The following is a 27,191-nucleotide window of genomic DNA, read 5'->3' on the forward strand; positions in this document are numbered from 1 at the left end:
ATATATATATATATCCTATTAGTTCTGTCTCTCTAGAGAATGCTGACTAATACAGGCAGGTAGTGGGAGAGCCAGGGCTCTGCAGTCTCACTCCCATCCACCTTTGACCTCACAGCAGGGCAACTCAGCCTTACAGGAATTTACCCTGGATCATGTCCTAAAATAACCTTTCCCCAAACACCGTAAGAAAATGTAGCACTGTTTTGGTACCAGAACAATGCTGTTTTCATTACTGTAGCCTTGTAGTATAGTTTGAATTCAGGTAGTGTGATGCCTCCAGCTTTGTTCTTTTTGCTTAGGATAATTTTGGCTATGCAGGCTCTCTTTCAGTTCCATATGAAATTTAAGGTGATTTTTTTCCAGTTCTGTAAAGAAGGTCATTGGTAGCTTGATGGGGATAGCATTGAATCTATAAATTACTTTGGGCAGTATGGCCATTTTCACAATATTTATTCTTCCTAACCATGAGCATGGAATGTTTTTCCATCTGTTTGTGTCCTCTCTTATTTTGTTGAGCAGTGGTTTGTAGTTCTCCTTGAAGAGGTCCTTTACATCCTTTGTTAGTTGTATTCCTAGGTATTTTATTCTCTTTGTAGCAATTGTGAATGGGAGTTTGCACTTGATTTGGCTCTCTTCTAGTCTGTTATTGACTTATAGAAATGCTTGTGATGTCTGAACATTGATTTTGTATCCTGAGACTTTGCTGAAGTTGCTTATCACTTTCAGCAGATTTTGGGCTGAGATGTTGGGGTCTTCTAAATATACAATCATGCCATCTGCAAATAGAGACAACCTGACGTCCTCCTTTCCTAATTGCATATCCTTTATTTCTTTTTCTTGCCTGATTGCTCTGGCTAGAACTTCCAATACTATATTGAATAGGAGTGATGAGAGAGGGCATCTTTGTCTAGTGCCAGATTTCAAAGGGAATGCTTCCAGTTTTTGCCTATTCAGTATGATGCTGGCTATGGGTTTGTCATAAATCGTTTTTACTATTTTGAGATACATTCCATCAATACCTAACTTATTGAGAGTTTCTAGCATAAAGTGCTGCTGAATTTTGTTGAAGGCCATCTCTGCATCTATTGAGATACTCGTGTGGTTTTTGACTTTGGTTCGGTTTCTGTGGTGGATTACGTTTATAATGCTTGTATGCTGAACCAGGCTTGTATCCCTGGGATGAAGCCTACTTGATCGTGATGGATAAGGTTTTTGATGTGCTGTTACAATCGGTTTGCCAGTATTTCATTGAAGATTTTGCATCTATGTTCATCATGGATGTTGGCCTGAAGTTTTCTTTTCTTGTGGAGTCTCTGATGGGTTTTGGTATCAGGATGATGTTGGTCTCATTAAATGATTTGGGAAGGATTCCCTCTCTTTGTATCATTTGGAATAGTTTCAGAAGGAATGGCACCAGCTTCTCTTTGTATGTCTGGTAAAATTCAGCTGTGAACCCATGTGGACCTGGGCTTTTTTTGGTTGGTAGGCAGTGCCACATATCTACAACCATCTGATCTTTGACAAACCTGACAAAAACAAGCAATGGAGAAAGGATTCTCTGTTTAATAAATGACATTGGAAAAACTGACTACCCATGTGCAGAAAGCAGAAGGAAAACTGGACCCCTTCTTGATGCCTTACACTAAAATTAACTCCAGATGGATTAAAGACTTAAACATAAGACCTAACACCATCAAAACCCTAGAATAATACATAGGCAAAACCATTCAGGACATAGGCATAGGCAAGGACTTCATGACTAAAACACCAAAAGCATTGGCAACAAAAACAAAATAGACAAATGGGACCTAATCAAACTCCACATCTTCTGCACAGCAAAAGAAACAATCATTAGAGTGAACTGGCAACCAACAGAATGGAAAAAAATTTTGCAATATACCAATCTGACAAAGGGCTAATATCCAGAATCTACAAAGAACTAAAATAGATCTACAAGAAAAAAAAACCCATTAAAAAGTGGGCAAAGGACATGAACAGACACTTTTCAAAAGAAGAGATATATGAGGCCAACAAGCATATTTAAAAATGCTCATCGTCACTGATTATTAGAGAAATGAAAATCAAAACCACATTGAGATACCATCTCGTGCCAGTTAGAATGGCAATCGTTAAAAAATCTGGAGACAACAGGTGCTGGAGAGGATGTGGAGAAATATGAACATTTTTACATTGTTGGTGGGAGTGTAAATTAGTTCAACCATTGTGGAAGGCAGTGTGGTGATTTTTCAAGGACCTAGAAATAGAAATTCCATTTGACCCAGCAATCCCATTATTGAGTATATATCCAATGGATTATAAATCGTTCTATTATAAAGACACATACACATGTATGTTCATTGTGACACTTCACAATAGCAAAGACCTGGAACCAACCCAAAAGCTAATCAATGATAGACTAGACAAGGAAAATGTGGCACATATACACCATGGAATGCTTTGCAGCTATAAAAAACAACGAGTTCTGTCCTTTCTAGGGACATGGATTAATTTGGAAACCATCATTCTCAGGAAACCAACACAAGAACAGAAAATCAAACACCACATGTTCTCACTCACAAGCGGGTGGTGAACAATGAGAACACATGGACACAGGGAAGGGAGCACCACAAACTGGGGTCTGTTGGGGGGGACTAGAGGAGGGACAGCAGAAGGCAGAGAAGTTGGGGAGGTATAACATGGGGAGAGATGCCAGATATAGATGAAGAGGGAATGGAGGCAGCAAACTATATTGCCATGTATATATATCTATGCAACAATCCTGCATGATCTGCACATGTACCCCAGAACCTAATGTACAATAAAATATATCTATATATAAAATAAAATAAATAAATAAGAAAATGTAGCACTTACAGATACCATAGACACACATGTGTTCCATTTTCAGTTAGGATTTAAAGAATTCTGACAATCAGGAATTGTGCTTCAGGAATGCTGCTGATACAGAGAAAGGAAGCCATGGGGTGGGGGCTGTCAGGTGTGGGAGAAGTGGTGTCTCCTTCACCCCCACTCCAGTGTCCTCTCCTGAAGGATAGACAGTCACTATTAGAATTGGTGAGTCCTCTACCACGCCTGTTTAACTGAAGAGAAAATATGGCATGGGCAGAATAAGGCATGAAAAGGGAAAACTGAGGCAGGAACACAAGGCACACATGCAGATGCTGGTGTACTGTGCAGGTTCAGAGGACAGACTCAGGGCTGAGGGAAGGGAATGGATGTAATATGATGAGAGAAGGGAGAGACCTCACCCAGAGGTCAGGAAAACAGCCCAACACAGAATCAAAGGCCAGGGGGCATGAACCAGTCAAGTGTCCCACCTACATGATGGGCTTGAGGACAAACATATTAAGGAACAGGGAGGACATAAGTGTTTCACGAGCTCACCATTCACTGTGAAGATGTTTGTCTCATCAGACAGCTCCCAACACTCACCTCAAAGCGATGCTGCGATCCTCACTGAGGATCCTGGCATCATTCTCATGTGACACGAACGTGATGGACAAGCCCTGTGCCAAACTAGCCTGCTCTGGCCACCTGAAAGGAGACAGAGAGTAGGAGCAGAAGACCCCAAAAGGGGGAAGACACCTGGAAAAAGGGATGAGGATATAAGGTATAAAAAGATACAAAAAATAAGGAATGGGAGACTGGGTGTCCTTCTAGGTGTGGGGCTAACCTAATGCAGTTAGGTATCAGAATCCTCATGCACGTCATAGATAAAGGCAGTGTTCATCCACTTGATGTCTATGATGTGGTCAAATAGGATGGTAACCATAGAATTGCTCATTGAAAATCTTTTGTGGTCATTCTTGGACACACGTGCAGAACAGCAAACAATTGCAGTCACCTGAGCTGGTTCCTTGGCTTCCCGTTCAGTTTTCCTTAGGCCTCAGCTGCTGCCATCACCGCTGGCTGCCCTCCCCATTCCCCTAAATTCCAGATGGGTGTGAGGAGGTAGGGCAGGAAGAAATAGTGGATTGTGGATTGAGGTGCCATTTCCCAGCATTGGCGGTGGTGAGGGGACAGATTCATAAGCTGTCATTGAAGAGGCTCCTGCCCTTTGCACAGCGTGTTTGGTCACCCCAGTGCTCGGGCTGAACCTTGAGAAGAAAGAGGAACTCGACTGTCTACAGAAAGTGATAATGCTGAGGAGTGTAAGTGCCTGCAGGATGATGACTAAGGTCACCTGAGAGGGTGAGACAGGTGTCTGGTCCTAGACTTGGGGACCTTCTCCAGCAATTATGCAGCCTGTCATCTGTGCCAGGCATTTCCCTTGCGTGTCTGACTTTGGCTTGGAGAAACAGGGCTGAGGAGTGCGGGGTGAGGAGGTGAGGTCTGGGTGAGGCTTGAGTTGCCAGTTGGCAGGGATATTCCCACCAACCTGGTCCTTGTCTGACCCATTTTCTGTGCCAAGAGTCCTAGCATTTGGGGGTGGGGGAGGGGAGCACAGAGGTCTGGCAGAGCCAGTGTCAGCAGGTCTCCTCCAATCTGACATCACCACCTCAGAGCACCTGGAGGAAAGCTGCTCCTCTGTGGAGTCCTCAGGTGTCCATGCAGCTTATTCTGTGGTCAGCCTTGCCTGTGTGCCTGTGTGTGCTGAGAAGGGATCGGAGGGGCAAAGCATCCCCAGGCACTTGCTTGGGCATCTTTGTTCCCTCCTGAGACACACCCGGCCCACTGCCCACAGAGCCCGGCCACTGCAGGGAAATTAGAACCATGGCTGCAGAAATCCTCCTGGAGTCCAGCATGTCAGGTTCCCGATCTGGGTCGAGAGGCGCCGCCTTCAACCTCTCTCCCTTTACGGAGGAAGTGACTCACCATTTTCACTACTTTGGCAGCATCTGTGATTCCATGAGCTGCAGCTCTAGCTCCGTGGAAATCCCCTGTGCCTGTGTAAGCCAGACTTCACTGTTAGGGCTTGCACTCAAATAACTCAAGTGATTCATTTACAATTTGTACAGTCCCTGTGGGGAAAGGGAGGGAGAGTTAGATACCATCGCATTTTTCTACCTGCTAAGCAATTTTAAGTGAGATGTTGCTTTTTAAAGGCATGCCTCCTCCTGCTCACCTCCTGCCTCCTGTCTTGACAGGTCCATGCCCGCCTGCCCTGGAGACAGCTTCAGGCCTGAGGTCTGTGCCTGAGCCCTGCACCATGCCCAGGGAGAGGAGGGGTGGTTGTGAAAGAATGGGGCAGCAGGAAAGGGAACTGGCACTGATTTCTCTGTTCATTCCAGAAAAAGGAAGGAAATTGTGGCTTTTTCTTTTTTTCAGATACCAGTGGACAAGTTGCCAATACTGACAGGACTGTGAGAGGCCAGGGTGGCATTCAGCCTTGGGACAGTAATACAGTCTGTGTAAACCCTGCTGCTTGATCCCCACATCTGACAAAGAGGATGGGCTGGCCTACCTGAATTCTATGCATATATCTCAGCATTTCATGTGATCCAGAGCCTCACCACTGCCTATACAGACATGGGCAAACAGAAGAGTCTGGAAAGTCATATTGAACCAGCAAAAGTCATGCTTAGGGAATAGCCCTCTATGCAGTGGCACCCTCTTCTGCAGCCTCTTCTGGATTGGCTGAGGGAGGCGCATGAGGTCTGCAGACTTCACAGGGAGATAGTTTACTTGGCACAGGATTGCTTGGATCAACATGTGACAGCACAGAGTGTTGTAAAATCACTTTTACAGATGATTGGGATTTTATCTTTATCTACTGCAGCCAAACCTGAGGAAATCTGTTCTTCACAGTTGCACCAGTGTGCAGCTTTGGGGCTTGTTCAGGACATAAAATTCTTACTGTGGAATGAATGAGTGTGAAGGCCCCTGAGTGGTGTTTAAGTCCCCTGGCCACTGTGTCCTGGCTGAATGTATACATGCAGGTGGCGTCTCTAAATGGCTCATACAAAGTGCTGTTGCCACGGCCTCCCCAGCAAATGTTTACCGATTGCGGAGCTTTCAGATCTCCGTGTGCTGGATGCTGACTGCTTAGAATTTTCCTAGGATGTACTCACTGCTTCTGCCTTGTATTTCTCTTCCCTTGAATTGATGCAAAAGGTTTGAGAGCATCAGCGATGTGAGAGAGAGAACTCTGTCAAGTGGATGGTTCCATTTGCCATGGTTAAAAGGGAGGGGCTCAAAATTGAGGCACTTCACAGGGGTTCCTGATGAAGATGCACACAGCATACAGACCCACAGACACAGCTTGGATTTACTGGACAAACCCAAAGAGAGCCACATCGTTTGAACAAAACAGGATTTCTCCTGTCTCCATTGAGGTCCTCACCCCTCTCCACAGAGCAGTAAAATGCACAGCAGAGGACAGGGAGCACTGTGGCCACCAACATTCTCCACCAAAGACAGTTGTGTGGAAGGGGCTGCTCAGCTCTCTTCTGTCTACTGCAGCCGAGGCGTGTGTTGGCTTCTACAGACATGTAAATGGAAGACCACATCTCTTCTGCAGTTGTCGTAGTTCTGTGGTGGGATTGGACAGGGAGAAGTGGTTTTTGTTGACTACTTAGAATTTTCTTTTCTTTCTTTTTTTTTTTTTTTTTTGAGATGGAGCTTCATGCTTGTTGCCCAGGCTTGAGTGCAATGGTGAGATCTCAGCTCACTGCAACCCCTGCCTCTCAGGTTCAAGTGATTCTCCTGCCTCAACCTCTCCAGCAGCTGGGAGTATAGGTGCCTGCCACCACACCTGGCTAATGTTTTGTATTTTTAATAGAGACAGGGTTTCATCATGTTGGTCAGTCTGGTCTCAAACTCCTCACCTCAGGTGATCCACCAGCCTCAGCCTCCCAAAGTGCTCAGATTACAGGCATGAGCCACCATGCCCAGAGGCTTCGACTTTTAAAATAAGTGAGTCAAGTACACCAGCCTCCTCCAGACAGCAGTGAGTGCTCCGGATGCTGCCAAGTAGAATGACACTAGACTTGACTGGTTGTTGACACAAATAACACCAGCTTGAAGGTGAGGAGCCCGACTGTTGTTGGTTTCTCCTCGGGGGTTCTGTGCTGCGTGGGACTGAGTGGAGCAAAAGCATTTTGTGATGCAGAGCCCACTACCAGCTGGGCTGGGGCTGCCTTTCTCACACTATCAGTTAACAACGCACGATGCCTTTTATGAATGCTTGCTTTGTAAGTAGTGCTGCTATGGATATCTTCTTCTTTTTTTTTTTCTGAGATGGCGTCTTGCTTTGTCACCCAGGCTGGAGTGCAGTGGCACAATCTCGGCTCACTGCAACCTCCACCTCTCCCTGGTCCAAGTGATCCTCCTGCCTCAGCCTCTTCAGCACCATCGAATGCAGTGGTGCTGAAGTCATTTCCACATTCAACGGAATTCTTAGGCATAATTTCTTTCCTAGGCCTGGCTAAAAGTCATAAATAGTCTGTAACCAGTGTTCTTTAAATCCTTACCCAAATCTAATTGGAAAGAAGAAATGGGCAGGCACGGTGGCTCAATATCTGTAATCCCAGCACTTTGGGAGGCCATGGCAGGCAGATCACCAGAAGTTTAAAACCAGCCTAGCTAATATGGTGAAACCCTGTCTCTACTAAACATACAAAAATTGGCCAGTCATGGTTGTGCACACCTGTAGTCTCAGCTGTTATGGAGGCTGAGGCACGAGAATCATTTGAATCTGGGAGGCAGAGATTGTAGTGAGCTGAGGTCAAGTTATTGCACTCCAGCCTGGGCGACAAAGTGAGACTCCATCTCAAAAAAATTATAATTATTTTTTTGGAGAACTTGTTACTATAGTGGCCTAAAGCTGTGATTTTAAGAAGAAAATGCACTGTAAACTTCCATGTAGCTGAAGGGCATGGTGTCAGTATACGGTCTGTTCCCTGGTCACTGATGGTATCACTAAGTGCCTTCCACCTGAAGGCCTAATGTGTACAGCTCCCATCATTGTTATTAGTATTATTTTGAGAGAGAGTCTCACTCTGTCACTCAGGGGTGGAGTGCAATCGTGCAATGTCAGGTCACTGCAACCTCTGCCTCCCAAGTTCAAGTGATTCTCCTGCCTCGGCCTCCTGAGTAGCTGGGATTACAAGCATTACATCGTATTTTGTTGGATATTACTGAGGTGGTGGCCTTATTAAGTCTTTTGTTTCCCTTCTAACAATGCTTCAGCATGTGTGGCTACATACAAGGGAAGTTGAATGAATAAATAAGTGACAATTTTTTTTTAAAGCTATACCTTTGGATTAGGGCAAACTCTAGGATATTTAAGTGAATTCCCTGAGGAATGTGAGCACTGTAAACAGGTGAGCGTGTTATTCTCTACTTCCCTCTCCCCACAGAGCAGTTGTTCACCAACATCACCCTGCCCCTTGCACTAGGAGGCGACCATGACAGGTATGGCCTTTGCTCCTTCACCATCTGGCTTCTGCTTGGGTTTGGATGATAGCAGGCACCTGCAGGAGCTGGGAGTGTGGGAGAAGTAACCCAGGTTTTCATTTTCCTGACTTCCTCTGGGCAGCTCTGTAGTTCTGTAATCATTGCCGTTTTCTACCTACAGCTACAGACACTTGGAGCTGCCCCTAATGAAAGCTACAGAGTTCCCTGAGTTCTGGAAACTGCTGCCTTCCTTGCTCTTTCAAGCTCAGAGATGAGAACAGTTTCCTGCCGGGGATCATCCCAGGGAGCTTCAGCACCACGTGTGACTTTCTTAGCCCTGCTGGCAACTGTGTAAAAGGTGTCATCTCAGGCGGGACGCAGTGGCTCCTGCCTATAATCCCAGCATTTTGGGAGACTGAGGTGGGTGAGTCACCTGTGGTTGGGAGTTCAAGACCAGCCTGACCAACATGGAGAAACCCCTTCTCTACTAAAAATACACTATTAGCTGGGCATGGTGGTGTGCGCCTGTAATCCCAGCTACACAGGAGGCTGAGGGAGGAGAATTGCTTGAACATAGGAGGCAGAGGTTGCAGTGAGCCAAGATCACACCTTTGGACTCCAGCCTGGGCAACAAGGGTGAAACTGTCTCAAAAAAAAAAGTGCCATCTCTTTCCTGTCAGGTTCCTGGCCACACAGTGCTCCCACAAAAGTGGGAGTGACAAGAATGTATTTAAGGCATTGCACTAACACATCTATTCATGATGTTAATTCAAAAAATTGACTTACTACAATAAAAGGGAAAGATAAGGGTGTTCTGGAAACAGCAGGAAGGAAGGCAAAGGTGGAAACCATCAATTTGGGGCATCTAAGAAGCTCCAAGTACAGAGGCTGCCCTGAGTCTTTAGATGACAAGAAACAGAACACACAACCCAAGAGTGAGAGACAGAGCCCGGCCAGAGCAGGATGATAACAGCTCTCCTACAGGGTACTAGTCCTGTAAATCTCTGATGAGGGGGATGGTGTCAGCATGTGAAAATACAGGCACACACAATGTGGAGTTGAGGGCGGCATGGAGAGCTGACATTCTCAGCCCTTGACCTCCATGGACTTGGAGAAAGGCTCAGCCTGGAGATGTGTGAGGCCTCCAACCTGGAGCAGCATTTACATCCTGGGTCTGGTCCTCCTCTTCCTACAGTCAAATCAGCACAACTTTGCTGGGTAGAAACCCTGGGCCTAGCATCTCAAGGTGACTTTCCCATTAGGTCCAGAGTGAGGGGTCACAAGTGCTGATGGCTAAAAATTTTAGTGATGGTAGGATTGTTTTTCCTTATGAATTAAAAAAATATATATTTAAAGCATAGATAATTGTGGCCAATCAGTTGTATTTTATGCTCAATCATTTGACCATGTGAAGAAAGCAGATTTTCAGGTATTTCCCCATCCTGATGAGGGATCTGTAAAAACCTGAAATTGGCCAGGTGCGGTGGCTCACGCCTGTAAACCCAGCACTTCAGGAGGCTGAGAAGGGTGGATCACGAGGTCAAGAGTCCAAGAACAGCTTGGCCAACATAGTGAATCCCATCAGTATAAAAAATACAAAACTAGCTGGCCCTGGTGGCATATAGGGTCCAGCCCTACAGGGTTCTGTGAGCCCCTCACTGCTGGTGTCGAGGCGAGAAACTGTAGAAATAAAAGACACAGACACAGAGATAGAGAAAAGAGAGTTTGGGCTCAGGGGTCCACTGCCAACCAAAGCGCAGAGTCCGGCAGTGGCCCTGAGTGCCTGGACACTCTGACTTAATTATTGAGTACAAAGCAGTGGGCAGGGAAGGCAGGGTGAGGTAATGGTGGTTGGTGATATGGTCAGGCAAATCACGTGTCTTGGAGACAGGGGCCCAGGACTCTCAAGTAGCTGAGATGAGGAGAAAACCTAATGCATCAGTGCTTTCGCATATTTGTTAGACATGTCAAGGACTTTAATTCTTATCTTCTGAGAAAAAGAGAAACCAGGTGCAGAAGTGGAGCGTGAGTGGACATGGAATGTGACCGCTGAAGCACAGCATCACATAGAGACAGTTAAGCCACTGGATGTCTGAGGGCTTCCCTGACAGCCATCAGGCCTTACCACAAGAGCTTGGAGAAGCAGAGTTTTCTCCAAACTTCCCCAGGAAGGATATGTCTTGGCCATTTCATACACCTCCTTCCCTAGCTGACTAAACAGCAGGCGCTTTTCCAGAGCTGGCGCTGCCAGCTTGGCACAGCCAAGGCACCCTCCAGCAGCCCTTATGTGGGCGTGACAGAGGGCTTAGAGCATCTTGCCTTAGGGTCACTTTGTTCACAATGCCACCTCAGTTCCATGCTTCATAACCCAATAGTCATTAGTAAAATTAAAGGTTGTCTTAAGTATATGTCTTTATGATTATGTGAGTAACTATAAGATTATATATGATTATATAAAGGAATAACTATGTGCCTATATTTCTAATTCTTTTCTAAATCAATATTTATATGGGAATAGGCTGAGGCTTCAGACTCTTACCACGGCAATTGTGGGGATTTCCCCCAACAGTGGCGGGCCCCTGCAATACCAGCTACTCCGCAGGTTGAGGCAGGATAATCACTTCAAGCTGGGAGGCAGTGAGCCAAGACTGTGCCATTGTACTGCAGCCTGGGTGACAGGGTGAGACTCAGTCAAAACAAACAAACAAACAATAAAACCCGGAGTGAAGAATTTCTTTACATGCACACGTTTTTTCTTGTGTGCACTGCCTTTCATTCACACTTCTGTGCATTCACACATTTGCGATTGCAGTTTTTGGTATTAATTTAGAATCACTTATTAATTCCACAATCAAGTTAATAAAATGCCATTGGGAATTAAAGACAAATTTTACATGTATTTTCTCAAAGTTCTTTACATGATTCATTTATTCATTCTAAACCCATGTCAAATGCCATCCTTAAACATCATCTTTTATTAAAGTTGCTTTCATTTATTAATTCAATAATATGCCATTGAGGTTTATAGCAAAAGGCATCAAAGAAGGTAGAATGTTCCCATCTGTTCAGGAATTAGTGGAAGTAGAAAGATGTGAGGGGCAGAGGGACAAGAGCCCTCCAAGAGGTAGAACACCTGCCTCCCTGGCCAGAAGCCAACTTCCAGGATTCAGGGTTTAGGATTCAGGAGTAAAGTGTCCCAATATTTAGGAGGTTTTCTAATCTCTCTCAAATTCATTGATCATTTGGCCAGGGCTAAGACCCTCACACACATTACTTTGAGTCTCCAAGCTTAGAATGTGACTGCCTCTGGGACATTTCATGTTAAAAAAAAAACTAGCAGGTGTAGACGGAGGGGCTAGAGGGCACCAGCCACCCTTCCATGGAACTCTCTTCAAGGCACCAACCTGAGCTCTATTACTTATGTTGGCCACATCCTCAGAAATTTAGAGAAATGGCTGTGTTGTCCCTGAGTGGAAGTGAGGGGAGGCCACTGGGCAGTCAGAGATTTTGAATCCCTGTGTCTTTCCCTCCATCTCAAACAGAGATCACTTGTGGAAGCCCCCAAAAAAGACACGCATGTCAGGGGTGAATCCAGTCCCATGGATCCATTGTTGTCAGGGGACTGAAGCCAAGTGGCCCAACAGTAATGAAGTCTATGAGGCCTTGCTCACCTCAAAGCTTCCCCTGATTAGGAGCTGCCTTTCTCTGCCATCAGGGACCCCAGGAGTTGGACATGGCATTCTTTGTCATGTCTAATGAGGAGCTGGAAATATCCCAGAGCATATAGACCTTGATTGAATTGGAGCCAGAGTGGAGTCAGGCAAAACTCCGTACTGATTCAGAGGCACTGAGTGTGAAATAAAGTCTCCACTCAGAGCTTCCATTAGAGCATCAGGCTCAGTAGCAATTCCTTTCCGTTGTTGCTATATTTGCCCTGTGGCAGCTGGTGCTTGAAGGAAGGACAAATCATTGTGCATGCAGGAAAGCACATGCAATGAGAAAACTGGGACATGATTCATAAGGCAGGAGGGACTCTTTTCTCTTTCACAGTAGATGTGGGACTCCCTGTCATCTTTGTCCTGATGTCCCAAGTGCACAAGGTAAACTTTCCTGCTCTCAGTTGAGTGACCAACAATGGGAGCTGAAATTCAGAAATCAGTGGCAGCGTCTCTCTCCATCCCCAGTAAATCTAAGGCAAGGGCTTAGGGCTCCTGCATTTTATTTTCACCATGCATTTTTCTTCTCTGGTTAAGAAAATAACCAAATGGGTGAGCATGGTGGCTTACACCTGTAATTCTAGCACTCCAGGAAGCTGAGATGGGAGGATCACCTGAGGTCAGGAGTTCGAGACCAGCCTGGCCAACATGGATAAACTGCATCTCTACTAAAAATACAAAAATTAGCCAGTTGTGGTGGCAGGCATCTGTAGTCTCAGCTACTCAGAAGGCTGAAGCAGGAGAATCACTCGAACCTGGAAGGTGGAGGTTGCAGTCAACAGAGATCATGCCACTGTGCTCCAGCCTGTGCGATAGAGTCAGATCCTGTCTCAAAAAAGAAAGAGAGAGAGAGAGAGAGAAAAGGGGAGGAGGAGGAAGGGAGGGAAGAAGGAAAATAGAGAAAATAACCAAATGCATAAAAATCAAGGGTTGCAATTCTGCAGTTCTTCTGGCACCCAGAATACTGGACTAGACCAAGGGTGCCATGTGCTTGTCACTGCTTCACCACTCAATGGCTGTGACCACAAGGGAATCTCTCCAAGTCCTGGTGCTTTTTAATTCATCTGTGAGACATGGATAAACACATCCACTCTAGTGAGAATAAAAGAGAACACATCTCATCCTTACTGAATGCAGTGAAGGTCTCTCCAGTACCAAGGGGTAAATGCAGAGAGAAACATGAAAGTGAAGTCATTAGCTTATACAATTTTCAGAAACATGACCCTTAAAAGCAGGAAGAAAACACATCATACTTGCAAAGCCCAGGGTAAAAGTCCCTTCTTACTTTAGTAATAATTACAAAATAATTATTTTTCCTAATTTCTAGAAAAGTAGGGGAAAATTTGCTCTCTCAGCGTCTCAAGAAACTTAAATACAGCTTGTGATTATGCATCAGATTGGGACAACAAGCTTTGTTCTGAGTAAACTGAAAAGAACTGGGGACATCTCCACTTTGAGTGGAGACCATGGTACCCAAAGTGTCTTGGAAATGACCCTTTATCAACTATGCTTGTCAATTTTCAATTGATTCACTCAATTCTTAGAAAACCCAGATAATTCATAATCTTTAAAAATTTCATGTCCAGATACTAGGCAGGGTAATATGTGTGTTTCAATTTGCTAGTGTGGCCATAATGAAGCACCACACAATGGGGGACTTAAGAAACAGAAATTGCCAGCGGTGGTGGCTCATGCCTGTAATCCCAGCACTTCGGGAGGCTGAGGCAGGCAGATCACCATTTCAAGAGATAAAGACCATCCTGACCAACATGGTGAAACCCTGTCTCTACTAAAAATGCAAAAATTAGCTGAGCCTGATGGCACACATCTGTAGTCACAGCTGCTCTGGAGGTGAGGCAGGTGAATCGCTTGCACATGGGAGCTGGAGGCTGTAGTGAGCCAAGATAGTTCCATTGCACTCCAGCCTGGTTGACAGAGCGAGACTTTATCTCAAAACAAAAACAAACAAAGAAACGTGTTGTGTCACAGTTCTGGAGGCTGGAAGTCCAAGATGGTGGTGGTGGCAGTGCACATTTCTTCTGTGACTTCTTTACTTGGTTTGTAGATGTCTTCTCCCTTTGTCTTCACATGGTCATTCCTCTGTGTCTGTCTGTGTCCTAATCATCTGTTTTTATAAGGACACCAGTCACATTGAATTAGGGCACACTCACATGACCTCATTTTACCTTTATGGCCTCCTTAATGACCTCTCCAAATGCAGTCACTTTCTTAGGTACTGGGGTTAGGACAATAAACATGTCAATTTGGGGAGATACAATTTAGCCCAATACAGTCTGGATTATCCTTGAGTTTCCATTTTCTGAAGAATAAAGTAGAGTCAATCTCTTGGGCTTGACTCTGTCTCTTGATACTCTAAAATCTGGTTCTTACAATGAGAACAAAAAAAAGGAGAGCCAAAGCTTGGTGTCACCCAGAAGGTGAGCCCTCCCTAACTGTGGCTGCCCCAAGACCCAGTGCTGTGTCATTCCTGAAAGTCTTGCTTCATTCTAGTGATTCTGGCTCCAGCTTTTCAACTGGAAAGATAATTCTCTCGCAGGGGAAAAACTTCTAATGCTGTGCAGGCTTCTTTTCTTCATATTTGCAGGACCAAAAAAACCCAAAGTTGATGTAATAAAAAGAATGTATGTGTCAAATTTTTGTGGTAATTATTTTTATATCCTTATCAATACCCCATATTGTGATGAATATGTTGGCTTCATTTAGATGGAAGGGACATGACAATGGACCTTATGAGCCAGGATTTCTCTGGGTCTTCTTATGGGATTCAGTCCCTGCCGTGGTGGGTGAAGGGAGAGCTCTTGGTGTAGGGTTTAGTCTTTACAACGAACAAGGCTGTTTGGGCAGCAGGTTTAGCTTTGGAAACTTGAAGGTTATGCCGAAGTGTGATCCTCCTCCCATTCAAAAGGTCAAAGTAGAGCAGGTTCTCATTCACGGTGCAGCGAGTGAGAGAAGGGAAAGTGACAGAGAGCATCCTTTCACCATTTTGTGACACGCATGCATCCAAGTCTCTGGTGTTTTAAATAATTGAAACAGACCTAGATCCACTTATCTGTAAAGCAGAACTGTGGAGGAGGGAAGCACATCATCCCTGCTACTAGAGAGATCCCTGAAGAGAGATTTGTAAGCCCCCATTTTACCAAAAATGTCACACAATTTCATCAAAATAAAGTGACAGTGTGACTGTAGATGGGGCTTTATTTAGAGCTTTGACTCCACACCTGCTCCCTAAGACATGGTCCTTCCCCAGGATACTATATGTTGGGAACAAACAGTTCCTCTTGAGAAGTTTTACTTCTTTTTTCTTTGGAAGAAGCTGATGGAGGGAGATGAGGGAAGGAGATGTTCTTTGTTCTCAAAAGCAACTTCCTTGTCCTTGTACCTCCTCACTCCTAATTACCTTAGTCACTTGCTTGGTCACCAACTCTTCTCACCAGTCCCAATCTGTAGAAAATACACCTCTCCACTTACTTCCTTGTTCTTTACTCCACAAGTAATCTTTCCCACCTTTGCTGTGCCCCCACATACCCATACCTCGGACATGTCTCTTCCTGCCACGTTTATAACCAACACATGCCTCCCATAGAATCTTATGAGAAATCACAAAAGATTCTTAGTTACTATTTTCATGAATATCCTTTTCTACCCTTGCAATTTCAACTTCTATGTGTCCTTAGATCCAAAGTGAGTATCTTGTAGCCAGGATATGGTTAGATATGAGCCATGGATAAACACATCCATTCTAGTAAGAATACATGAGAACACATCTCATCCTTACTGAGATGCAGTGAGGGTCTCTCCAGTACCAAGGGGTAAATGCAGAGAGAAACATGGAAGTGATGTCATTAGCTTATAGGATTTTAAGAAACATGACCCTTAAAAGCAGGAAGAAAACACATGATACTTGCAAAAAGTAAAATGGGTAAAAATCCCCTTTACTTTAGTAATGATTACAAAATAATTATTTCTCATAATTTCTAGAAAATTAGGGGAAAACTTACTTCCTCAGCATCTCAAGAAACTTAAGTGCAGCTTGTGATTATATATCAGATTGGGACGACAAGCTTTGTTCTGAGTAAAACTGAAAAGAGTGACCATGGGACCCAAAGTGGCTGGGAAATGACCCTGTATCATCTACACTTGTCATTTTCAATTGATTCACTCAAGTATTAGAAAACCCAGATAATTCATAATCTTGTCCAGACACTAGGCAGGGTGTTATGTGTGTTTTAATTTGTTAGGGCAGCCATAAAAATGTACCACACACAGGATGACTTAAAGAACAGAAATTGCCAGGTGCAGTGGCTCACACCTGTAATTCCCGGAACTTTGGGGGGCTGGGTCCAGAGGATCACAAGGTCAAGAGATCGAGACCACCCTGGCCAACATGGTGAACCCCTGTGTCTACTAAAAATACAAAAATTAGCTGAGCATGGTGATGCGGAACATAGGAGAAAGAAAACTTTCTGAAGCTCAGCTTTCTCATGGCCCCTAAAAGGCTGAAATATAAAAATAGAAGTTTCTAGACAAGTTAAACAAGTATCAAAAGCATTACAGAAGCATAGTTTTATACCCTAAAACATCTATGCTATGCCTGGTGGCCCAGGCTGTAATCCCAGCACTTTGGGAGGCCAAGGCAGGTGGATCACATGAGGTCACGAGTTTGAGACCAGCATGACCAACATGGTGAAATCCTGTCTCTTCCAAAAAAAGCCCACAAAATTATAAGAGTAAGATGGCGTGCATCTGTAATCACAGCTACTTAGGAGGCTGGGGTAGGGGAATTGCTTGAAGCTGGGAGGCAGATGTTGCAGTGAGTTGGGATTGTGCCATTGCACTCCAGTCTGGGCCACAATAGAGAAAGTCCATCTGAAGGAGGAAGGGCAGGAATCTAGCTGAGACAGTATCTGACCAGACTAATTCAAACCAAATGTCTAAATTTTGAAGTCTTTTTTTATTGTATTTCATCAATAATTTAAAACTTACCTTTATATACTAAAGATTACTAAAGTCACATGAACTAAAAGGCATGTGAGTTGAATTTCTATTTCTATTTTGTGATGAAATATTTTATTTCAGTACATGCTTTTTTCTTTCTTTTTTTCTTTTTTTGAGTTTTTGAGTTTTTTTGTTTTTTGTTTTTGTTTTTGTTTGGTTTGACTTTTGCTCTTGTTACCCATGCTGGAGTACAATTGCACGATCTCAGCTCACTGCAACCTCCACCTCCTGCGTTCAAGTAATTCTCCTGCTTCAGCCTCCAGGGTAGCTGGAATTACAGGCACCCACCACCATGCCCAGCTAATTTTTTGCATTTTTAATAGAGATGGGATTTCATCATGTTGGCCAGGCTGGTCACAATCTCCTGACTTCATGTGCTCCACCTGCCTCAGCCTCCCAAATTGCTGGGATTTTAGGCATGAGCAATCACTCCTGGCCTGCTGTTACTTTAAGCCAGTTTATTAGAGCTCTTCTATGTATTTTGGTAATGGAACCATCACATATGCACATGACACATGTAAATACATACACATACAGGCACACAGATAGAAGTAGATCTTATAGATTTATAACATTCTTTGTTTGCCAATATTATTGTTTTATTTTTATGTTTTTGAAGATAGGGTCATCGTCTGTCACTCATACTGGAGTGCAGTGGCATGATCCTAGCTGATTGTAACCTTGAACTCCTGGGCTCAAACAATATTCCTTCCTCAGCCTCCTGATAGCTAGTGTTGCAGAATTTTGCTCCTTCGTTCAACTGTAACTGGGTTCTTGTCACATGATCAGGAAAGACTAGGCTCATGGACACATTGAGGGGTGAGTAGAGCAGGATTTGTTGGGTGAAAAGGAAATAGAAAGAAAAGAAAAAAAAGCCTCTCACAAATTGAGAGGGAATCCTGCTGACAGAACCCCAGAATTCAAGCTCACAGATTGAATTCCAGGCAACCACAACACAAGCTAAAGTGACCAGGCTCCTCCCTGCCTGCTGAAGGTATGAATTTATGAAAGCTCCACCCCCTTCTCCCAGTGTGCAGGCAGGTTGGCAATTCTCAGGTGACCCTTTTTTAATCTGTGTACACATTTGGCTAGTGTAGACACTAGGACTCCAGGGGCACACCGCCATGCCCAGCTAATGTTTTTCTTTTTTCTGTGTAACCAGGCTGGTCTCCAACTGCTGAGGCCAAGTGATCATCCCACCTTAGCTTCTCAAAGTGCTGAAATTATGGGCAGGAGCCACCATGCCTTGCCTGGCTGGTGTGCAGTGGCACAATTTTGGCTCACTGCCACCTCTGCCTCCTGGGTTCAAACGATTCTCCTGCCTCAGCCTCCCAAGTAACTAAGACTACAGGCACCCATCACTATGCCAGGCCAATTTTTTTTTTTTTTTTTTTTTTTAGTAGAGACGGGTTTCACCATGTTACCCAGGATGGTTTCAATCTCCTGACCTCATAATCTGCCCACCTCAGCCTCCCAAAGTGCTGGGACTACAGGTCTGAGCCACCATGCCCAGCCTATCATGGGATCTTATGAAGAGATCAATTGGATTTAGATAAGTGCTTTTAGTTTGGTCTGTATCTTTTAACTGGACCATTGGATTCAGGGTAGAGCCCAAACTGAATTTTGAATTCTCAAAAAGAGAGTAAGGCCTTGGGAACTGGCCATGCAATATTTTTGGTGTGTTTTGCTACAGAAACATTATCCCTAGGCTGGGGGCAACCCAGTGCCAATCAGTCCACTCTGTGATCAGCCCATTTCCCAGCCATTATATACACCAGAGTCAAGCATTCTCACAATACAAAGTAATTTCTGATGCCATCCAAAGCCAAAATTAGGTCATGGAATGCAAAGGAACAGAGTTTTAGATCTGAGAGGTCTTTGTTCTCTCTTGGATTTCCTCTTGGGATTCCTGGAGGGAAAATCAGCAGTTTTTCACAAAAATGAGTCTGTGGTGCCTTTTGTGTTTTTCTTAAGGGATCCCAGGCTATTCGAGTTTTATTTTATTTTATTTTTTCCTTATATGGCACCAAGGTTGGCAAGAGGAAAGAGGGGCTGATAGAAATAAATAGGGAAGGCCGGGCACAGTGGCTCACTAATCCTAGTACTTTGGGAGGCCAAGGCAGGCAGATCGCGAGGTCAGGAGTTCCAGATCAGCCTGGCCAACATAGTGAAACCCCATTTCTACTAAAAACGCAAAAACTAGCCAGGTGTGGTGGCATGTGCCTGTAATCCCAGCTACTCAGGAAGCTGAGGTGGGAGTATGGCTTGAACCTGGGAAGCAGAAGTTGCAGTAAGCGGAGACCACGTCATTGCACTCCAGACTCCAGCCTGGGCAACAATATGAGATTCCATCTAAAAAAGAAAGAAAGAAAGAAAGAAAGAAAGAAAGAAAGAAAGAAAGAAAGAAAGAAAGAAAGAGAGAGAGAGAGAGAGAGAGAGAGAGAGAGAGAGAGAGAGAAAGAAAGAAAGAAAGAAAGAAAGAAAGAAAGAAAGAAAGAAAGAAAGAAAGTGAAAGAAAGAAAGAAAGAAAGAAAGAAAGAAAGAAAGAAAGAAAGAAAGAAAGAAAGAAAGAAAGAGAAAGTGTATATGATTAGCAGGGGGTTTAAGAAGAGAAACATTTAGTTGACTGAGAAATATTTATGCAGAGAGAACAGGGACCTTAAAACAATACATACACATAAAGTCCAAAACATTAAGTTTTAATTGTCAAGTTTTGACTACTGAGCTAAAAAAAAAAAAAAAAGTCTTTCAAATCTTTTATTACCAGATGTTAGCCAGGAGGAGCATTTCATATTCCTGGCTTTTCACCTTCTTTACCAAAAGGTATCCTCCCGAGTGCCTTCACCAAAGTTATGACTATTAGGCCACAAGGCGGGTGGCCTTTGTAGTTCTCTGATGAGGGAGCAAACTGAGCCATGGCAGAAGTGTTCAATTTTTTTTTTTTTTTTTTTTGAGATGAAGTTTTACTCTGTTGCCCAGGCTGGAGTGCAGTGGCATGATCTTGGCTCACTGCAATCTCTGCCTCTAGGATTCAAGAAATTCTCCTGCCTCAGCCTCCCTAGTAGCTGAGACTACAAGCAGGAGCCACCACGCCAGGCTAATTTTTGTATTTTTAGTAGAGATGGGGTTTCACCACGTTGGCCACGATGTTCTCAATCTCTCCATTGGGAATGGGGCAGCAGGAAAGAGAAGGGGGTACTGATTTCTCTGTTTGTTCCAAAGAGAAGGAAAATGTGTGTGTGTGTGTGTGTGTGTGTTTTCAGAATCCAGTAGACAACTTGCCAATATTGACAGGACTGTGAGAGGCCAGTGTGGCATTAAGCTTGGGACAGTAATGCAGTCTGTGAAAACCCCTGCTCCCCCACATCTGACAAAGAAAAGGATAGGCTGGTTTACCCAAATTTTATGTATAGGCTTCATAATTTCTTTCTTTTTCTTTTTCTTTCTTTCTTCTTTTTTTTGAGTCAGAGTTTCACTCTTGCTGCCCAGACTGGAGTGCAATGGTGTGATCTCAGCTCACTGCAACCCCACCTCCCAGGCTCGAGTGATATCTGCCTCAGCCTCCCAAGTATCTGGGATTACAGGCACCCACTGCCACGTCCAGCTAATTTTTTGTATTTTTAGTAGAAATGGGGTTTCGCTATGTTGGCCAGGCTGATCTCAAACTCCTGACTTCAGGTCATCTGCCCTCCTCGAACTCCCAAAGTACTGGAATTACAGGCTTGTAATCCCACCATGGCTGGGCAAGCCTCAGTGTTTCCTGTGATCCAGAGCCTCACCACTGCCTATGCAGATCTGAGCAAACAGAGAAGAGGTCTAGAAAATCATATTAAACAAGCAAAACTTATGGGATGAACACTCTATGCAGCGGCACACTCTTCTGTGGCCTCTTCTGGATTGGCTGAGGGAGGCGCATGAGGTCTGCAGACTTCACAGGGAGAAGATCGTTTACTTGGCACAGGATTGCTTGGATCAACACAGGACAGCACAGAATGTTGTAAAATCACTTTTACAGATGATTGGGATTTTATCTTTATTTACTGCAGCCAAACCTGAGGAAATCTGTTCTTCACAGTTGCACAGTGTGCAGCTTTGGGGCTTGTTCAGGACATAAAATTCTTACTGTGGAATGAGTGAGTGTGAAGGCCCCTGAGTGGTGCTTAAGTCCCCTGGCCACTGTGTCCTGGCTGAATGTATACACGCAGGTGGCGTCTCTAAATGACTCATACAAAGTGCTGTTGCCACGGCCTCCCCAGCAAATGTTTACAGATTGCGGGGCTTTCAGATCTCCGTGTGCTGGATGCTGACTGCTTAGAATTTTCCTAGGATGTACTCACTGCTTCCGCCTTGTGTTTCTCTTCACTTGAATTGATGCAAAAGGTTTGAGAGCATCAGTGGTGTGAGAGAGAGAACTGTGTCAGGTGGATGGTTCCATTTGCCATGGTTAAAAGGGAGGGGCTCAAAATGGAGGCACTTCACAGGGGTTCCTGCTGAAGACGCACACAGCGTACAGACCCACAGACACAGCTTGGGTTTTCTGGACAAAGCCCAAAGAGAGCAACACCGTCTGAACAAAATAGGATTTCTCCTGTCTCCATTGAGGTCCTCACCCCTCTCCACAGAGCAGTAAAATGCACAGTAGAGGACAGGGAACACTGTGGCCACACCAGCATTCTCCACCAAAGGCACTGTGTGGAAGGGGCTGCTCAGCTCTGTTCTGTCTACTGCAGCAGAGGCATGCATTAGCTTTTACAGACATGTAAATGGAAGATGGCACCTCTTCTGCAGTAGAAGTATTTCTGTGGATGGCATTGGGCAGGGAGAAGTGGTTTTGATTGACTGCTTAGACTTTTCTCAAGTTCAAGAAATTCTCCTGCCTCAGCCTCTTCAGCAGCTGGGATTATAGGTGCCCACCACCACATCTAGCTGTTTTTTTGTATTTTTAATAGAGATGGGGTTTCAGCATGTTGGTCAGGCTGGTGTCAAACTCCTGATCTCAGGTGATCCACCTGCCTCGGCCTCCCAAAGTGCTTGGATTACAGGCATGAGCCTCCACATCTGGCTGCTTAGACTTTTAAAATAAATGAGTCAAGTACATCAGCCTCCTCCAGAACACCAGTAAGTGCTTCAGATGCTGCCAAGGAGGATAACGCTAGACTTGATTGGTTGTTGACACAATAGCACCAGCTTGAAGGTGAGGAGTGCAGCTGTTGCTGTTGGTCTCTCCTCGGGGGATCTGCACTGTGTGGTACTAAGTGGAGCAGGTAGTTGTGAGAAGCTTTTTGTGATTCAGAGCCACAGCTGGGGCTGCTCTTCTCACACTATCTGTTGACAATGCATAATGTCTTTTATGGATGCTTGTTTTCTAAGTGCTGCTATCCTTCTTTTTTTTTTCTTTGGAGGTGGAGTCTCGCTTTGTCACTGAGGCTGGAGTGCAGTGGCACAATCTTGGCTCACTGCAACCTCCACCTGCTGAGTTCAAGCAATTCTCCTGTCTCAGTCTCTTCAGCCCCCCTCGATGGCACTGGTGTTGAAGTTATTTCCACATTCAATAGGATTCTTAGGTATAATTTCTTTCCTAGGCCTGGCTGAAGGTCATAAAGAATCTGTAATCAGCATTATTTAATACTCTTTTCACCCTTACGCATATCTTATTGTAAAGAATAAGTGGGCCAGGCACAGTGGCTCATGTCTGTAATTCTACCATTTTGGTAGGCTGGAAGCAGGCGAATCACCAGATCAGGAGTTCGAGACCAGCCTAGCCAATGTGGTGAAACCCCATTTCTTCTAAAAATATGAAAATTAGCTGGGCATAGTAGTGCACACCTGTAATCCCAGCTACTCAGGAGGTTGAGACTGGAGAACCGTTTGAACAAAGGAGGCGGAGATTGCAGTGAGCTGAGAGCAGAACATTGCACTCCAGCCTGGGCAACAGAGCGAGACTCCATCTAAAAAAAATTAATTTTTTTTGGAGAATTTTTTAATGTAGTAGCCTAAAGCTATGATTTTAAGAAAAAAATGCTCAGTAAATTTCTATGTAGCTGAAGGGCATGGTGTCAGTATACGGTCTGTTCCCTGGCCATTGATGGTACCACTAAGTGCCTTACTAATGGTCACTGTCCACCTGAAGGCCTAATGTGTACAGCTCCCGTCAATGTTATTAGTATTTTGAGGCAGAGTCTTGCTCTGTCACTCACTGTGGAGTGCAATTGTGCAGTCTCAGGTCACTGCAACCTCAGCCTCCCGAGTAGCTGGGATTACAAGCATTGCATCGTATTTTGTTGGATATTACTGAGGTGGTGGCCTTATTAAGTCTTGTGTTTCCCTTCTAACAATGCTTCAGCATGTGTGGCTCTACATACAAGGGGGGGTTGAATGAATAAAGAAATGACATGTGTGGTTTTGTTTTTAAAGCTATACCTTTGAATTATGGCAAACCCTAGGATATTTAAGTGAATTCCCTGAGGAATGTGAGCACTGTAAACAGGTGAGCGTGTTATTCTCTACTTCCCTCTCCCCACAGAGCAGTTGTTCACCATAATCCACCCTGACCCCTGCACTAGGAGGCACACCAAACAGCACCTGCCCCTCCACCAGCCCTTCTCTTCCCACCTGCCCCTGCCTCAGCACAGCAGATCCTCAGAATCCAAAAAGAAAACCTACTCTCCTGTTCTCTGTCTCTTTGTTTGTTTTGTTTTGTTTTGAGACAGAGTTTTGCTCTTGTTGCCCGGGCTGGAGTGTAATGGCACAATCTTGGCTCACCACACCTTCCCTGCCTGGGTTCAAGTAATTCTCTTGCCTCAGCCTCCTGAGTAACTAAGATTACAGGTGCCCACCACCAAGCCAGACTAATTTTTGTAATTTTTTTTTTGAAACGGGATTTCATCATGTTAGCCAGGCTGATCTCCAACTCCTGACCTCAGGTGATCTGCCCACCTCAGCCTCCAAAAGTGCTGGAATTACAAGCATGAGCACCGTGCCTGGCCCCCATGTTCTCTTAATAGTTTGCAATATCTGGCTGAGCACAATGGCTCATACCCGTAATCCCAGCACTTTGGGAGGCCCAGGTGGGCAGATCCCCTGAGGTTGGGAGTTCAAGACCAGCCTGATCAAAGTGGAGAAATCTTGTGTCTACTAAAAATACAAAATTAACCAGGCTTGATGGTGTGTACCTGTAATCCCACATACTTGGAAGGCTGAGGTAGGAGAATTGCTTGAACCTGGAAGGCAGAGGTTGTGGTGGGCCGAGATCCGCCATTGCACTCCAACTAGGGAAAGAAGAGCAAAACTCTGTCTCAAAAAAAAAAAAAAAATAGTTTGTAATATCTTAGCACAGCTTTAAGAAAAGTATGTGAGAACAATAACTGATAGAGCAAGACATCTATTTAGAGTGAGCTAGTCACAGGGGAGATCTGGGAGGGAAACACTGTAACCCTCTCATTCCCAGAAAAGGAAGGTTGATCCAGGGAAGGGGACCCCAGGCCTGGATATTGGGACTCTGTGGAAAGGGGTTCTGGGGCATCAGGGGAATGGGTCCCTCTCCCTACATCCTCCCTGTGCTATGCTTGGGAGGAGGCACAGTTCATTAGCTGTGCAGCTGGGGGAAGAGAAGTCAGGATTCAGAGACAAGGGAGCTGAGAACAATCTGTGTCTTGTTGGTCTGCACAAGGCAACTCTCAACTGTGGAGAACACGGCAATGACCAGATTCAGCTCTGCCACTCTCAGCCTCGACACCCCGAGCATTATGGGCAGCCCATCGCCATCCCCTACCTTCAAATCCAGAGATCCCCTACAGCACAAAGCTGCTCCCCAGTCAACTCCCATTGACAATGGGCCCCAAGGATTACATTTCAGGAAGCTGTGAACACCACATCAGCATCAGGGACCCTGTCACCACCTGGAGAGTGATAATAAAGAGGACCTGGCAGAGCCTGCAGGAGGAGACTGTATTTGAGGCAGGACCATGGGATGGGTGAGCAACAGGACCAGGGCTCCATCCTCTCTATTCCAGGGGTTAGAGATGAGCTACCCTCTGCTGCCCCTTCCTTGCTGGTTTTTATAAAGTAGACCCTCCTGATGTTCTTACAAGGAGAGAAGACCCTGTTAGGTGCCATGGTAGAGCTGGGCTCAAGGGTCAATGAATACCTGGTTAATATTGCTACCAGCTGAGATTAGGAAATTAAATCATTAAACCCAGGACCCAGGACAGGAGAAAAAGACAGTGGAGGACCCTGCAAACAGTCTCCTGGGTGTCTGTTTGCAGTAAAGTTCTTTCCTTCAGGGTTCAGGGCACCCAGCATTGTGATTCTGAGTGTTGCTATCCTGCTGTTCTCATCTGTGAATGGGGCTGGACCCCTACCTTCCTCCAATATAAATAACTGGGAGGATCTGTCCACATACACCTGGTACCTACATATTAGTTAATACTGCACAAAAGTTTGGTTTAATATTTTATGTCTTGTAAGAAATAAACAAAATAGAAGGATGATATTTTTATTAAAGGTAATTCAGGTTATGTGAGAATCAGATTCCTGGGGCCCTGGAAAACTTATCCAGATATTTAGAATCCTCATGGAGGATCAGGGGAGTACAGAGCCCAGAAATGGCCATGAGACCTGAAGCTCCCTCGTGTAAAGGATCCTCCCCTGCACTCTGGGGCTCAGGGGAAAGAGCACAGCTGAACCCAGGGTCTCCAGCCTCCGACCTCTACTGTCAGCCTGCACTTTCTCAGCCTTCCTGGCTGCCAAGCTTCTGGTTCTCAGCAGCCTCCTCTCTCACCCTTCACCTCTTCTGATTGGGGCCATTGGCCACTTGACAGGCAGTTCCCTCCTTGACAGTCTGCCTGGCTCTCTTTCAGGGTTTGTGGCTTGACTGGATTCACCATCCCCAGCTCCAGCAGGAACAGGGAGAAGGTACTCAGCAAGTCTCCCACAAAACAGTGGGATCCCTACTGGTGAGAAGGGGCAAAGCCATCTCTCCAGTCTCTTCCATACCTGAGAACTTCTTGCACATCCCAGCTCCAAGACCAGAGCAGGAAGTAGTGCTAAGCCGGAAATAGTTCCCATGATGCTTAGGATGAGCTTGGAAGGTGATTCTGAGAAGAGAATGAAAGGGGCCTGGACCATCAGGTCAAAATCCTGACCCTGCCACAGGGTCCAGTGCAGCTTCCATTGTGCCAGTTCTGTGAAGGGATTCCCACCGTATACCCATTTTTACCCACCTCAGTATAAGGGGTATATCCTAAATCTGAGTCTGGTCCTCCCCTTTCCACAGTCAAATCAGCATAATCTCTGATGGTAGAAGCCCTGGGCCCAGAATCTCAAGGTGACTTTCCCATTAGGTCCTGAGTGAGGGTCCACAAGTGCTGATGGATGCTCTGAGGACAGCCAGAGGCTGAGCAATATTGAGTCATATACAGTAGGATTCTCATGGATAGAGAACATTTAATGGGAATCTCAGCCAGCACCTTCTTGTGAGAGATCCAGCAACAATTTTCAAAGTTAAAAATAGGTTCAGGATAAGCAAGTTTCATAATCTCTAATACCCTCTTTCTACAAACGTATCTCACTTTCTGCAAAGCACTCTTTTGCTTTTAATCTTAATGATATTATTTTTCAGTTTTAAAAAAGAAAGAAAACCAAAACACCCTGGAATGAAGAATTTCTTCACGTGCACATCATTTTTCTTGTGTGCGGTGCCTTTCATTCACACTTCTGTGCATTCACACATTTGTGATTGTACTTTTTTGTTTTAATTTAGAATCACTTGTTAATTCCACTGTCAAGTTAATACTGTCAATGGGAATTAAGATAAATTTTACATGCATTTTCTCAAAATTCATTACCTGATCCATTTATTCACTCTAAACCCATGTTAACTGCCATTCTTTAAATCTCATCTTTTATTAATGCTTTCATTTATTAATTCAATCAAATGCCACTGAAGTTTATAGCAAAAGGCATCAAAGAAGGCAGAGTGTTCCTATCTCTTCTGGGATTAATGAGTGTAGAATGATGTGAAGGGCAGAGGGACAAGAGGTCTCACAGAGGCAGACCAGATATAATGATACTGGACTCCCTGGCCAGAAACTGACTTGCAGG

General features: G+C 44.8%; 1 pseudogene across 1 annotated transcript in view; it reads left to right on the forward strand.

The window, feature by feature from the left end:
* Positions 1-27,191, forward strand: part of LOC144582097 (E3 ubiquitin-protein ligase RNF34 pseudogene) — a 40,808-nt pseudogene continuing 13,617 nt past the window's right edge. Inside the window, exon 1 of the transcript XR_013533985.1 lies at positions 1-27,191. This exon is cut by the window's right edge and continues 13,617 nt beyond it. The product of XR_013533985.1 is annotated as an E3 ubiquitin-protein ligase RNF34 pseudogene (transcript).

Source organism: Callithrix jacchus, chromosome 4, assembly GCF_049354715.1.
Source record: "Callithrix jacchus isolate 240 chromosome 4, calJac240_pri, whole genome shotgun sequence".
NCBI lineage: Eukaryota > Metazoa > Chordata > Mammalia > Primates > Cebidae > Callithrix > Callithrix jacchus.